Source organism: Pristiophorus japonicus, chromosome 10 (assembly GCF_044704955.1).
Source record: "Pristiophorus japonicus isolate sPriJap1 chromosome 10, sPriJap1.hap1, whole genome shotgun sequence".
Taxonomy (NCBI): domain Eukaryota; kingdom Metazoa; phylum Chordata; class Chondrichthyes; family Pristiophoridae; genus Pristiophorus; species Pristiophorus japonicus.
The window spans coordinates 196,648,723-196,663,464 of record NC_091986.1 but is presented as its reverse complement, the minus strand read 5'-3'; the positions used below and the strand labels follow the sequence as shown (position 1 = coordinate 196,663,464).

At 46.1% G+C, this 14,742-nt stretch overlaps 1 protein-coding gene and 1 pseudogene across 2 annotated transcripts in view; both read right to left on the bottom strand.

Moving 5' to 3' along the window:
* LOC139274890 (gamma-aminobutyric acid receptor subunit gamma-3) overlaps positions 1-14,742 on the bottom strand; it is an 859,347-nt gene that overhangs the window by 443,366 nt on the left and 401,239 nt on the right. The gene's annotated exons all lie outside the window — the stretch shown is intronic.
* Positions 12,671-13,467, bottom strand: LOC139275338 (endoplasmic reticulum lectin 1 pseudogene; annotated as a pseudogene).

Below are 14,742 nucleotides of genomic sequence, written 5' to 3'. Positions count from 1 at the left end.
ACATGATGCAGGAGCTGGAGGAGTCTTCGAAGGGCCTCATCTGCATCAACACACACAAGGGACAGTTCATCTACAACAGATGCCCGTTTGGAATTCGGTCGGCTACAGCGATCTTCCAAAGAAACATGGAGAGCCTACTCAAGTCGGTACCACACATGGTGGTCTTTCAGGATGACATATTGGTCACGGGTCAGGACACTGCCAAGCACCTACAAAACCAGGAGGAGGTCCTCCAGTGACTGGATCGCGTAGGGCTGCGGCTGAAGAGGTCGAAATGCGTCTTCATGGCAACAGAAGTGGAGTTTTTGGGGAGAAAGATCGCGGCGGACGGCATTCGGCCCACAGACACCAAGAAGACAGAAGCTATCAGGAAAGCACCCAGACCACAGAATGTCACGGAGCTGCGGGCGTTCCTGGGACTCCTCAACTATTTTGATAACTTCCTACCGGGGTTAAGCACCCTTACTGTACAAAGGTGAGAACTGGATATGGGGTAAAAACCAAGTAATTGCTTTTGAGAAAGCCAGAAACATTTTATGCTGCAACAAACTGCTTGCATTGTATAACCCGTGTAAAAGGCTTGTGCTAGCATGTGACGTGTCATCGTATAGAGTCGGTGTGGATTACAACAAGCTAACGTTGCAGGGAAGTTGCAACCTGTCGCCTATGCTTCCAGGAGCTTGTCTAAGGCTGAGAGGGCCTACAGCATGATTGAGAAAGAGGCATTAACGTGTGTGTTCAGGGTAAAGAAAATGCATAAGTACCTGTTTGGCCTCAAATTTGAGCTGGAAACCAATCACAAGCCCCTCATATCCAAGGGGATAAATACTAATGCCTCAGCCCGCATACAAAGGTGGACACTCGCGCTATCAGCGTATAACTATACCATCAGCCACAGGCCAGGCACTGAGAACTGTGCGGATGCTCTCAGTCGACTACCATTGCCCACCACGGGGGTGGAAATGGCGCAGCCTGCAGACTTGTTGATGGTCATGGAAGCTTTTGAAAATGATAAATCACCTGTCACAGCCCGCCAGATTAGGACTTGGACCAGCCAAGATCCTCTGCTGTCCCTCGTAAAAAACTGTGTGCTGCATGGGAGCTGGGCCAGCATCCCCGTTGAAATGCAAGAGTCAATCAAGGCATTCCTGTGGCGAAAGGACGAGCTGTCCATTCAGGCAGACTGCCTGTTGTGGGGTAACCGCGTAGTGCTACCAAAAAAGGGCAGCGAGACGTTCATCTTGGATCTCCACAGCACAGACGCGGGTATAGTAATGATGAAAGCGATAGCCAGATCCCACATGTGGTGGCCCGTTATCGACTCTGACTTAGAGTCCTAGACGGCAATCGGCGAGAGGCGGGAGCAGCGTGAGTGAGGCCTATAAAGGCCCAGCGGGAGTTCCTGAGGCGGCGGCAGTCGGCGAGAGGCGGGAGCAGCGTGAGTGAGGCCTATAAAGGCCCAGCGGGAGTTCCTGAGGCGGCGGCAGTCGGTGAGAGGTGGGAGCAGTGTGAGTGAGGCCTATAAAGGCCCAGCGGGAGTTCCTGAGGCAGCGGCAGTCGGTGAGAGGTGAGAGCAGTGTGAGTGAGGCCTATAAAGGCCCAGCGGGAGTTCCTGAGGCAGCGGCAGTCGGCGAGAGGTGGGAGCAGTGTGAGTGAGGCCTATAAAGGCCCAGCGGGAGTTCCTGAGGCGGCGGCAGTCGGTGAGAGGTGAGAGCAGCGTGAGTGAGGCCAATAAAGGCGGAGCTTGTACAGCTGCTATGGGGGAGAGAAGGCAAAAAAGAAGGAAAAAGAAATCGAAAAGTAATGTCACAGCCAAGGGGGTAAGTGATTGGCTGGTGATTGGTAAGTAGCTTTTCTTTTTCTTTTCTATTTCAGTAAGTAACCTTTAGCATTGTTGTTGCCAATTTAAGTTAATCTAGGGGTTAAGTCATGGCAGGAGAGCTCGGACACGTGTTATGCTCCTCCAGTGGGAAATCAGGGACGCCTCCGGTGTTCCTGATGACTACGTGTACGGGAAGTGGATCCGCCTCCAGCTCCTGACGAACCGTGTTGCGGAACTGGAGCTGCAGGTGGATTCACTCTGGGAGCATGCACGATGATGAGAATGATGTGAATAGCACATTTAGTGAGTTGGTCTTACCGCAGGTAATGGGTCCACAGCCAGATAGGGAATGGACGACCAACAGGAAGAGCAGTGCAAGGAAGGTTGTGCAGGGTACCCTGCGGTCATCCCCCTGCAAAACAGATACACCGCTTTGGGTATTGTTGAGGGGGATGACTCATCAGGGGAGAGCAGCAGCAGCCAGGTTCGTGGCACCGTGGCTGGCTCTGCTGCACAGGAGGGTAGAAAAAAGAGTGGGAGAGCAATAGTGATAGGAGATTCAATTGTAAGGGGAATAGATAGGCGTTTCTGCAGCCGCAACCGAGACTCAAGGATGGTATGTTGCCTCCCTGGTGCAAGGGGCAAGGATGTCTCGGAGCGGGTTCAGGACATTCTGAAAAGGGAGGGTGAACAGCCAGTTGTCGTGGTGCATATAGGTACTAACGATATCGGTAAAAAATGGGATGAGGTCCTACAAGATGAATTTAGGGAGCTAGGAGTTTAATTAAAAAGTAGGACCTCAAAAGTAGCAATCTCAGGATTGCTACCAGTGCCACTTGGTAGTCAGATTAGGAATCGCAGGATAGCTCAGATGAATACATGGCTTGAGCAGTGGTGCAGAAGGGAGGGATTCAAATTCCTGGGACATTGGAACCGGTTCTGGGGGAGGTGGGACCAGTACAAACCTGACGGTCTGCACCTGGGCAGGACCGGAACCAATGTCCTAGGGGGAGTGTTTGCTCGTGCTGTTTGGGAGGAGTTAAACTAATAAGGCAGGGGGATGGGAACCTATGCAGGGAGACAGAGGGGAATAAAATGGAGACAGAAGCAAATGATAGAAAGGAGAATAGTAAAAGTGGAGGGCAGAGAAACCCAAGGCAAAAAACAAAAAGGACCACTTTACAGCAGAATTCTAAAGGGTTAAAGTGTGTTAAAAAGACAAGCCTGAAGGCTCTGTGCCTCAATGCGAGGAGTATTCGGAATAAGGTGGACGAATTAACTGCACAGATAGCAGTTAACGGGTATGATGTGATTGGCATCACGGAGACATGGCTCCAGGGTGACCAAGGCTGGGAACTCAACATCCAGGGGTATTCAGCATTTAGGAAGGATAGACAGAAAGGAAAAGGAGGCGGGGTGGCATTGGTGGTTAAAGAGGAAATTAATGCAATTGTAAGGAAGGACATTAGCTTGGACGATGTGGAATCGGTATGGGTGGAGCTACGGAATACCAAAGGGCAGAAAACGCTAGTGGGAGTTGTGTACAGGCCACCAAATAGTAGTAGTGAGGTTGGGGACAGCATCAAACAAGAAATAAGGGATGTGTGCAATAAAGGTACAGCAGTAATCATGGGCGACTTTAATCTACATATTGATTGGGCTAACCTAACTGGTAGCAATGAGGTGGAGGAGGATTTCCTGGAGTGTATTAGGGATGGATTTCGAGACCAATATGTCGAGGAACCAACCAGGGAGCTGGCCATCCTCGACTGGGTGATGTGTAATGACAAAGGGACTAATTAGCAATCTTGTTGTGCGAGGCCCCTTGGGGAAGAGTGACCATAATATGGTAGAATTCTTTATTAAGATGGAGAGTAACAAAGTTAATTCAGAGACTAGGGTCCTGAACTTAAGGAAAGGTAACTTTGATGGTATGAGGCGCGAATTGGCTAGATTAGATTGGCAAATGATACTTAAAGGGTTGACGGTGGATAGGCAATGGCAAACCTTTAAAGATCAAATGGACAAACTTCAACAATTGTACATCCCTGTCTGGAGTAAAAATAAAACCGGGAAGGTGGCTCAACTGTGGCTAACAAAGGAAATTAAGGATAGTGTTAAATCCAAGGAAGAGGCATACAAATTAGCTCAAAAAAGTAGCAAGCTGGAGGACTGGGAGAAATTTAGAATTCAGCAGAGGGGGACAAAGGGTTTAATTATGAGGGGGAAAATAGAGTACGAGAGGAAGCTTGCCAGAAACATAAAAAATGACTGCAAAAGCTTCTATAAATATGTGAAGAGAAAAAAATTAATGAAGACAAACGTTGATCCCTTGCAGTTGGAATCGAGTGAATTTATAATGGGGAACAAAGAAACGGCAGATCAATTGAACAGGTACTTTGGTTCTGTCTTCACAAAGGAAGACAAAAATAACCTTCCCGATGTACTAGGGGTCCGAAGGTCTCGTGAGAAGGAGGAACTGAAGGATATCCTTATTAGGCGGGAAATTGTGTTGGGGAAATTGATGGAATTGAAGGCCGATAAATCCCCAGGGCCTAATAGTCTACATCCCAGAGTACTTAAGGAAGTGGCCCTAGAAATAGTGGATGCATTGGTGATAATTTTTCAACAGTCTATCGACTCTGGATCAGTTCCTATGGACTGGAGGGTTGCTAATGTAACACCACTTTTTAACAAAGGAGGGAGAGAGAAAACTGGAAATTATAGACCAGTTAGCCTGACATCAGTAGTGGGGAAAATGTTGGAATCAATCATTAAGGATGAAATAGCAGCACATTTGGAAAGCAGTGATAGGATTGGTCCAAGTCAGCATGGAATTATGAAGGGGACATCATGCTTGACAAATCTTCTGGAATTTTTTGAGGATGCAACTAGTAGAGTGGACAGGGGAGAACCAGTGGATGTGGTGCATTTGGACTTTCAAAAGGCTTTTGACAAGGTCCCACACAAGAGATTGGTGTGCAAAATCAAAGCACATGGTATTGGGGGTAATGTACTGACGTGGATAGAGAACTGGTTGGCAGACAGGAAGAAGAGAGTCGGGATTAATGGGTCCTTTTCAGAATGGTAGGCAGTGACTAGTGGAGTGCCGCAGGGCTCAGTGCTGGGACCCCAGCTCTTTACAATATATATTAATGATTTGGATGATGGAATTGAGTATAATATCTCCAAGTTTGCAGACGACACTAAACTGGGTGGCGGTGTGAGCTGTGAGGAGGATGCTAAGACACTGCAGGGTGATTTGGACAGGTTAGGCGAGTGGTTAAATACATGGCAGATGCAGTATAAGGTGGATAAATGTGAGGTTATCCACTTTGGGGCAAAAACACGAAGGCAGCATATTTTCTGAATGGCGGCAGATTAGGAAAAGGAGAGATGCAGCGAGACCTGGGTGTCATGATTCATCAGTAATTGAAGGTTGGCATACAGGTACAGCAGGCGGTGAAGAAGGCAAATGGTATGTTGGCCTTCATAGCAAGGGGATTTGAGTATTGGAGCAGGGAAGTCTTACTGCAGTTGTACAGGGCCTTGGTGAGGCCCCACCTGGAATATTGTGTTCAGTTTTGGTCTCCTAATCTGAGGAAGGACATTCTTGCTGTTGAGGGAGTGCAGCGGAGGTTCACCAGACTGATTCCTGGGATGGCAGGACTGAGAAATGAGGAGAGACTGGATCGACTGGGCCTGTATTCACTGGAGTTTAGAAGGATGAGAGGGGATCTCATAGAAACATATAAAATTCTGACGGGACTGGACAGGTTAGATGCAGGAAGAATGTTCCCGATGTTGGGGAGTCCAGAACCAGGGTACATTGTCTTAGGATAAGCGGTAAGTCATTTATGACTCAGATGAGGAGGAACTTCTTCACTCAGAGAGTTGTTAACCTATGGAATTCCCGACCGCAGAGAGTTGTTGATGCCAGTTCATTGGATATATTCAAGAGGGAGTTAGCTGTGGCCCTTGCGGCGAAAGGGATCAAGGGGTATGGAGAGAAAGCAGGAACGGGGTACTGAAGGAATGATCAGCCATGATCTTATTGAATGGTGGTGCAGGCTCGAAGAGCCGGATGGCCTACTCCTGCACCTATTTTCTATGTTTCTATGTACGGCAATGCAACGTATGTGCTCATTTGAGCAACGCGCCCAGAGAGGCACCACTAAGTTTGTGGTCCTGGCCCTCCAGACCATGGTCGAGGATCCATGTCGACTATGCGGGCCCGTTTCTCGGTAAAATGTTCCTGGTGGTGGTGGATGCTTTTTCAAAATGGATTGAATGTGAAATAATGTCGGGAAGCACCACCACCACCACCATTGAAAGCCTGAGAGCCATGTTTGCCACCCATGGCCTGCCTGACATACTGGTCAGTGACAACGGGCCATGTTTCACCAGTGTCGAATTTAAAGAATTCATGACCCGCAATGGGATCAAACATGTCACCTTGGCCCCGTTTAAACCAGCCTCCAATGGGCAGGCAGAGCGGGCAGTACAAATCATCAAACGGAGCCTTAAAAGAGTCACAGAAGGCTCACTCCAAACCCGCCTGTCCCGAGTACTGCTCAGCTACCGCATGATACCCCACTCACCCACAGGGGTGCCCCCAGCTGAGTTGCTCATGAAAAGGACACTTAAAACCAGACTCTCGCTGGTTCACCCCAACCTGCACGATCAGGTAGAGGGCAGGCGACAGCAACAAAATGTAAACGATGGTCGCGCCACTGTGTCACGGGAAATTGATCTGAATGATCCTGTGTATGTGTTAAACTATGGACATGGTCCCAAGTGGATCGCGGGCACGGTGATAGCTAAAGAAGGGAATAGGGTGTTTGTAGTCAAACTAGACAATGGACAAATTTGCAGAAAGCACCTGGACCAAACGAGGCTGCGGTTCACAGACTGCCCTGAACAACCCACAGCAGCACCACCTTTTTCGAGCCCACACCACACGCCCATAGGATCAACGACACCACGCCGGACCAGGAAAACTAACCCATCACGCCCAACAGCCCAGCAAGGCCAGGCTCACCCAGCAGCCCTGCAGAGCCAACAACATGCCAGCCCAGCGAGGGCACAGCCAACAGACCAGAACAGACATTTGTACCGAGGCGGTCCACCAGGGAAAGAAAGGCTCCCGACCGCCTCACCTTGTAAATAGTTTTCACTTTGACTTTTGGGAGGAGTGATGTTGTGTATCTGTAAAGCATGCACTCCCATATTCCACCACCAGGGAGCTCATCCCCTGAAGTCCCAAGGGATCTGCATTGTATATAAGCCGGCCCCTAAGGCCTGTTCCGCACTCTGGAGTGTCTTATTAAAGATTGAGGTCACTGTTACTTTAACCTCCCTGTGTTTAACCTTATCTGTGTTAGGAACACAATACTGTCAATCTCCCTCAGAATCTTATACATTTCAATGAAATCACCTCTCATTCTTCTAACTTAAGGAGGTGGCCTTGGAAATAGCAGATGCATTGACAGTCATTTTCCAACATTCCATAGACTCTGGATCAGTTCCTATGGAGTGGAGGATAGCCAATGTAACCACACTTTTTAAAAAAGGAGGAAGAGAGAAAACAGGGAATTATAGACTGGTCAGCCTGACATCGGTAGGGGGTAAAATGATGGAATCAATTTTTAAAGATGTCATTGCAGCGCATTTGGAAAGAGTGACATGATAGGTCCAAGTCAGCATGGATTTGTGAAAGGGAAATCATGCTTGACAAATCTTCTGGAATTCTTTGAGGATGTTTACAGTTGAGTGGACAAGGGAGAACCAGTTGATGTGGTGTATTTGGACTTTCAGAAGGCTTTCGACAAGGTCCCACACAAGAGATTAATGTGCAAAGTTAAAACACATGGGATTGGGGGTAGTGTGCTGACGTGGATTGAGAACTGGTTGTCAGACAGGAAGCAAAGAGTAGGAGTAAATGGGTACTTTTCAGAATGGCACGCAGTGACTAGTGGGGTGCCGCAAGGTTCTGTGCTGGGGCCCCAACTGTTTACATTGTACATTAATGATTAGACGAGGGGATTAAATGCAGTATCTCCAAATTTGCGGATGACACTAAGTTGGGTGGCAGTGTGAGTTGCGAAGAGGATGCTATGAGGCTGCAGAGTGACTTGGATAGGTTAGGTGAATGGGCAAATGCATGGCAGCTAAAGTATAATGTGGATAAATGTGAGGTTATCCACTTTGGTGGTAAAAACAGAGAGACGGACTATTATCTGAATGGTGACAGATTAGGAAAAGGGGAGGTGCAACGAGACCTGGGTGTCATGGTACATTAGTCATTGAAGGTTGTCATGCAGGTACAGCAGGCAGTTAAGAAGGCAAATGGCATGTTGGCCTTCATAGCGAGTGGATTTGAGTACAGGGGCAGGGAGGTGTTGCTACAGTTGTGCAGGACCTTGGTGAGGCCACACTTGGAGCATTGTGTACAGTTTTGGTCTCCTAACTTGAGGAAGGACATTCTTGCTATTGAGGGAGTACAGCGAAGGTTCACCAGACTGATTCCCGGGATGGCGGGACTGACATATCAAGAAAGACTGGATCAACTGGGCTTGTATTCACTGGTGTTCAGAAGAATGAGAGGGGATCTCATAGAAACGTTTAAAATTCTAACGGGTTTAGACAGGTTAGATGCAGGAAGAATGTTCCCAATGTTGGGGAAGTCAAGAACCAGGGGTCACAGTCTACTCCTGCACCTATTTTCTATGTTTCTATGTTTTTATGTAAACTCCAGAGAGTATAGCCCCAATCTACACAATTTCTCCTCATAAGACAGCCCTCTCATCCCAGGAATCAATCTAGTGAACCTCCGTTGCACCGCCTCCAAGGCAAGTATATCCTTTCTCAGATAAGGAGACCAAAACTGTGCACAGTACTCCAGGTGTGGTCTCAGCAAGGCCCTGTACAATTGTAGTAAGACTTCCTTACTCTTGTACTCCAACCTCCTTGCAATAAAGACCAACATACCATTCGCCTTCCTAATTGCTTGCTGTATCTGCATGCTTACTCTCTGTGTTTGCTGTGCAAGGACACCCAAATCTCTCTGAACACCAACATTTAATAGTTTCTTACCAATTAAAAAATATTGTTTTTATATTCTTCCTACCAAAGTGAATAATCTCACAGATCCTCACATTATACTCCATCTGCCACCTTATTGCCCACTCACTTAACCCGTCCATATCCCTTTATCGACTCTTTGTGTCCTCCTTACAGCTTACTTTCCCACCTAAATAGCTGAGGCCCCAGCACTGGTCCTAGTTACTGCCTGCCATCTGGAAAATAACCCATTTATCCCTACGCTCTGTTTTCTGTTCATTAACCAATCCTCTATCCAAGCTAATATATTACCCCCAACCCCATGAGCCTTTATCTTGCGTAGCAACCTTTTATGTGGCACCTTATCGAATGACTTTTGGATATCCAAATATTTGATATCCACTGGTTCCCCTTTATCTACCCTGCTAATTACATCCTCACAAAACTCTAATAAATTTGTTAACCATGATTTCTCTTTCATAATGACTGGGAGAAAGTGGTCTGACCGGAACCCCTGAAGTCAGAAGCAAGTCTTTCTCCACTTGCAGCACCTCTCCTCGTCACCTCAACAACTTTAAACAACTCTAGAAAACTCCACACAGTTCCACAAACTTACACAGTGCAGAGAAATCCAAAACGAGTTATCGGAAAGTTGTTCACAATCCCTTTAAATAGCGCTTGTGGGGTGGTCCTTCCTGCTGCTGAATGCACATTCAGCCGTGCGAGGTTAATACAGGGTGATGACGCCGAAAATGTCAGTGTTGCACGCTGATTGACATCATGATCTACCTACTTACCATCATCCCCGACGCATGCTCCAAACGGCCAAACTACCACCCTCACCAAAATGGCAACTGGCGTGGCCCGCGCGCTGCTCAGACATCACTTTGGACCTAACTTGGCACCTGTAGCGCCCACACAACCAAATTTCTAGGCCATAAAATGTTAATCCACTCAAATTAGCAGCACAATAGAATCCCTTAAGGTGAATGTATGCGTAACTACAAAGATCTGACATGAGAAAGCTCCCAACTTTACCGTCTGAAGTTTGACAAGCAATGCCGAAACTCACAAACCGAAGAGCAGCCGTTTTGTGGGAGTGCGGTGTGTCAAAAATTATCCTTTCATCTCTGGGTCTTAAATCAGACAGGGTGAAAAATCTCGTTGGTAATGAGTTATACAGAAGAAATGGATGTCACCAGTCCCATTCGGTGGATGGGATTCCAAGGGACATAATCACCACAGTTTGGCAGTATTTTGGGACTAATTGGCAATTTTGATGAGAGCAGCCATAAGATCTCTAGTCTCTGGGATTTGTTGGAGCAGTGTGAAAGGAGTTTTACCCTACGTCTGATCCCTGTAATAACTGGCTTGGAAATGCGACATACTGACAGTAAGTGCAAAAAAACAGAAATCAGTCCACTTCCCGGCACAACAATTCCTTGGCATCTAAAGGAAATAAAAAGGGAGGGAACAGGAATAAATTGCTAGCAGAATCGCTGAAGGCAACAGAAAAAAGCAAAGTACCTGGGGGCGATTTTCAGCAGCACGTTCAGGCGATTAGGATCCTTTGAGGTGGCCAAGGGGTCTTCAGCTGAAACACCAGTTTAGCTGGTGTTAAAGGACTGATCGCCATGTAAAATGCCAGCTCGCACTCAATGAGGAGGCTGCACAGCATTATGGTGGCTCATGCTTGTCGTAAAGCCCGCTCCTAACATCGAACAGCTGTTTGGGAATAAAAGGCATTTATGTGAATTTCTAGCTCTACTTAATGGGATACTGACCATTTCCTGTTCACTTGCTGCCAGAGCTGTTTAGAGGACCTCTGAAACACAGCGGGAGACTTCCTGGCACACTTTGTCAAGATGTCACCAACACACTGTGCAAATTTGTTCTCCAAATTCTCGAAGGACTTCACCTCAGAAGAATAGTGTTGTGCTACTCCACCTTATTGGACAGCTTGTAAGGGTCACCAGGAGAAAAGGAAGTGCGTGGTCATGGGTATCTTGCTCGGGGTCCCCCTTGATCTGGATGAGGAATACGAGGAGGAGATGAGGCCAGGCAGAGTAGCACCAGCTGCTGCAGGAGAGAGAGACAGGATGGTGAGGAGGATAAGGTGGAATCCTTCCCCCCCACCGCCCCCGTGGGTACAGGACATCCTTCCTCATCTGGACTTCCTCCACCAGGACCTCCAATGCCACGTCCGAGAATCTCCTCGGTCCCTGAGCTATCCTGCAACATGTCACTGTGTGCCAGCCACAGCACTCCACGCCTTCAGTGGAAGTGGGTGCAAGGTGCCCACATATACTGCTCCACGAAAATAGTGTCTAATCAGCACTTGAGTGCTAAACTTGCAGGTGTCTGATTTAGCGCCTCCAGGCAAGTTCAAATTATAGTAATCAGAAATTAGGACCAAAATTGTGTGCTAAATCTAGACCTTCAAACTGACATGTCTTATTAGCACAGCACTCATTTAGCACCTGTTTTCACAGTTTCACCAAAATAACCCCCTCTATCTTCCACTCACCTTCATACAACAAGGAAAAAAGATAATTGGCCTGATAAATGGACCAAATCCCCAGTCAACCTTCAAATAATTCTGACGTGCCATTCTGGCATGATGGTGAACTTTGAAAGTTATCTCAGAGTGTGTATGGATGAAAGGCATGACAGAATTAACAGGAGAGCAAGCTGGCTTAAGGAATACCAGAGGTAAATAAGACTGGAGGCCCAACATTCCATAGGGGTCCCAATGGTGTCTCGACCCAATTATATCGGGAAACCGGCAATATTATTAATAAATAAATAAAAATATTTGAGATGGAGCATCAAGCCAGTGAATCAAAAAACGGGAGTTTTTTTTCCTCCATTTGATAATGTCAGTATACTTTATAGTGGCATCAATCTTACCGTTATCATTAATGAATAACCCGCTCTTAGGGTTGCCAACTGTGGTTGGATGTATTCCTGGAGGTTTCAACACATGACACCCTGCCTCTCACTGCCCTGCCCCCATGCTCCTGCCATTTCTTGTCCAAAACGTCCATCCCCATGGCACACCATCTTCCCGTGCCAATTAGAAAGTGAACAGGTTCTTCATGACTCACAATAAGAACATAAGAAATAGGAGCAGGAGTTGACCATTCGGCCGCTCGAGCCTGCTCCGCCATTCAATGAGATCATGGCTGATCTTCCACCTCAGCTCCTTTTCCCGCACTATCCCCATGTCCCTCAATTCCTCTGTCTTGAATATACTCAACGACTGAGCCTCCACCGCCCACTGGGATAGAGAATTCCAAATATTCACCACCCACTGAGTGAAGAAATTTCTCCTCATCTCAGACCCTTTATTCTGAGTCTGCGACCCTTAGTTCTAGATTCTCCAGCATCTACCCTAGTAAGGCCCTTATTTTTTTTTTCTGGAAAAAAGTTTAAATTTAAAATTTACATTTTTATAAAATTACACTTAGCACATCAGATGTACAAGTTTCAAGTATCATTTCAAGCGTTATACAAGTTCAAAGGTATCGCAATGCAGTCTACTTCTTTTTATACAGTGTATTTACAACCACGCATCACAGTGGATGGCTTACTCCACTGTTTCCTTATGCTATTTAGATATAAATGTCCATCAAATACTTATTTCCAGGTGTCCATTTTAAAAAGCAACTGATATGTAATAAATGCTGATAATGAAATATTGCACTAAATCTGTGTATTTATTCCCACAAATAGTCAACACTGTAAATTTTGTTCTACCGACAAAAATGTAGTCTGTTCAGTCGTTTAGCTGGGGACTGAAAGCAATCTATTTTCATCAGCTGTATCCAGAATTTTACAAATTACCAGTGATTCCACCCGCAGAATGTATTGCCAGGTTTTTGGCTCAAGCATGTAAATTATGACTGCACGAGGAGACTCTGATTCCTTACACTTCAATTTTACAACTACTTGTCGTGGTTTTCCTGTCAAATCACAAGGATCACCGTTTCTGTAAAAATGTGAAACCTCCCTCATTTTCTGTGTTCCATCTTCTCTCTATTTGTAAGACCTTGCTGAATTTTTTGCAGCCCACGTGATGTGCTCTTCTTTATTCTCGGTTCCAACCACTATGATGCTTTTTCCAGCTCCTTCATCCTCACCATAGCAGAATTCGTATTTCCACCATCCTACACCCCATGAAAACAACAGGGGCCACTTAGAAATTCCTCAATGAGCTGTTCATCAGTCAGTTTTAGAGAGGTGAGTAGTTCCTACAGCAACTGGCTGTTGTCCACCAACACTGATAGACTTGTGGGATGAAAACTTTTAATCTCTTGTGGATGTCGCATCTATTTCCTCGTGGGCTCTTTGGGTAGCGAAAGGTGGTCATATCTTCTTGCTGTTTATCTAACTGCTCAAGACTTTGAGGCCTTAATGGTGAGCCATGTGCTGACTGGCAAAATAGGTCATTAACTGGGGAGGATTTAAATCTGTATTTAAGGATGGCTGCACAATAGCGGTGTCAAGATTACTAATTCATATTCGCAGGTGGTGACTTCAGCAACTGAGAGGATCTCATGTTTGAATTTCAATGAGATCATCTCTCAACTGGATGATTATCGATTGTCAAACAGCCTTTTACCCCAACTCCTATATTTTTACAACTAAAAAATGAAAACAATTGTTTTAACTATGATTTTTTTTCCCTGGGTTAGAAACATAGAAAATAGGTGCAGGAGTAGGTCATTCGCCCTTCGAGCCTGCACCACCATTCAATAAGATCATGGCTGATCATGCAACTTCAGTACTCCATTCCTGCTTTCTCTCCATACCCCTTGATCCATTTAACTGTAAGGGCCACATTTAACTCCCTTTTGAATATATCTAACGAACTGGCCTCAACAACTTTCCGTGGTAGGGAATTCCACAGGTTCACAATTCTCTGAGTGAAGAAGTTTCTCCTCATCTCGGTTCTAAATGGCTTACCCCTTATCCTTAGACTGTGACCCCTCGTTCTGGACATCCTCAACACCGGGAACAGTCTTCCTGCATCTAACCTGTCCAATCCCATCAGAATTTTATATGTTTCTATGAGATCCCCTCTCATTTTTCTAAATTCCAGTGACTATAAGTCTAGTCGATTCAGTCTTTCTTCATATGTCAGTCCTGCTATCCCGGGAATCAGTCTGGTGAACCTTCGTTGCACTCCCTCAATAGCAAGATTATCTTCCTCAGATTAGGAAACCAAAACTGCACACAATAGTCAAGGTGTGGTCTCACCAAGGCCCTGTACATCTGCAGTAAGCCCTCCCTGCTCCGATACTCAAATCCTCTCGCTATGAAGGCCAACATGCCATTTGCCTTCTTCCCGCAGCAGTGTCCAGGAGATTAATATTCAATTCGTGGCAACTCCAGGACAATCCAGGAGGGTTGGCATTCCGACCCACTTTGCCACCGATTATATATGGATTTGCACAGGTTCAGCAACTGAATAAAGGAGAAGGGAAGTGCAGAGGGAAATAGTTCCATTAGGTATTGTTAAAGACTATCATAAACACTAGCTGGTAGGAGATACTCACTTTCAGGAACACGAGAAACAAGAACATGCCTTTTGGTCAATCAAACCTACTCATTCCACATATATAGGTAAACCACATTATCATGGCCTCTACCCAACCCATTTAATCTCTGAGGAAAGACTCTACAAAGTTTTACCAGATTCCCTAAAGTGAATTCAAGTAAAGCTCCAGAATAAACAATCTTCCTTGCTACATTAAACATTGTAAATTACTTGCTTTGCCCTGGTCCTGCGATGACCCAAGAAGTGCTAACATTCCACACATCTGTATCTATAGCTATATTTCACAGTCCTCAGT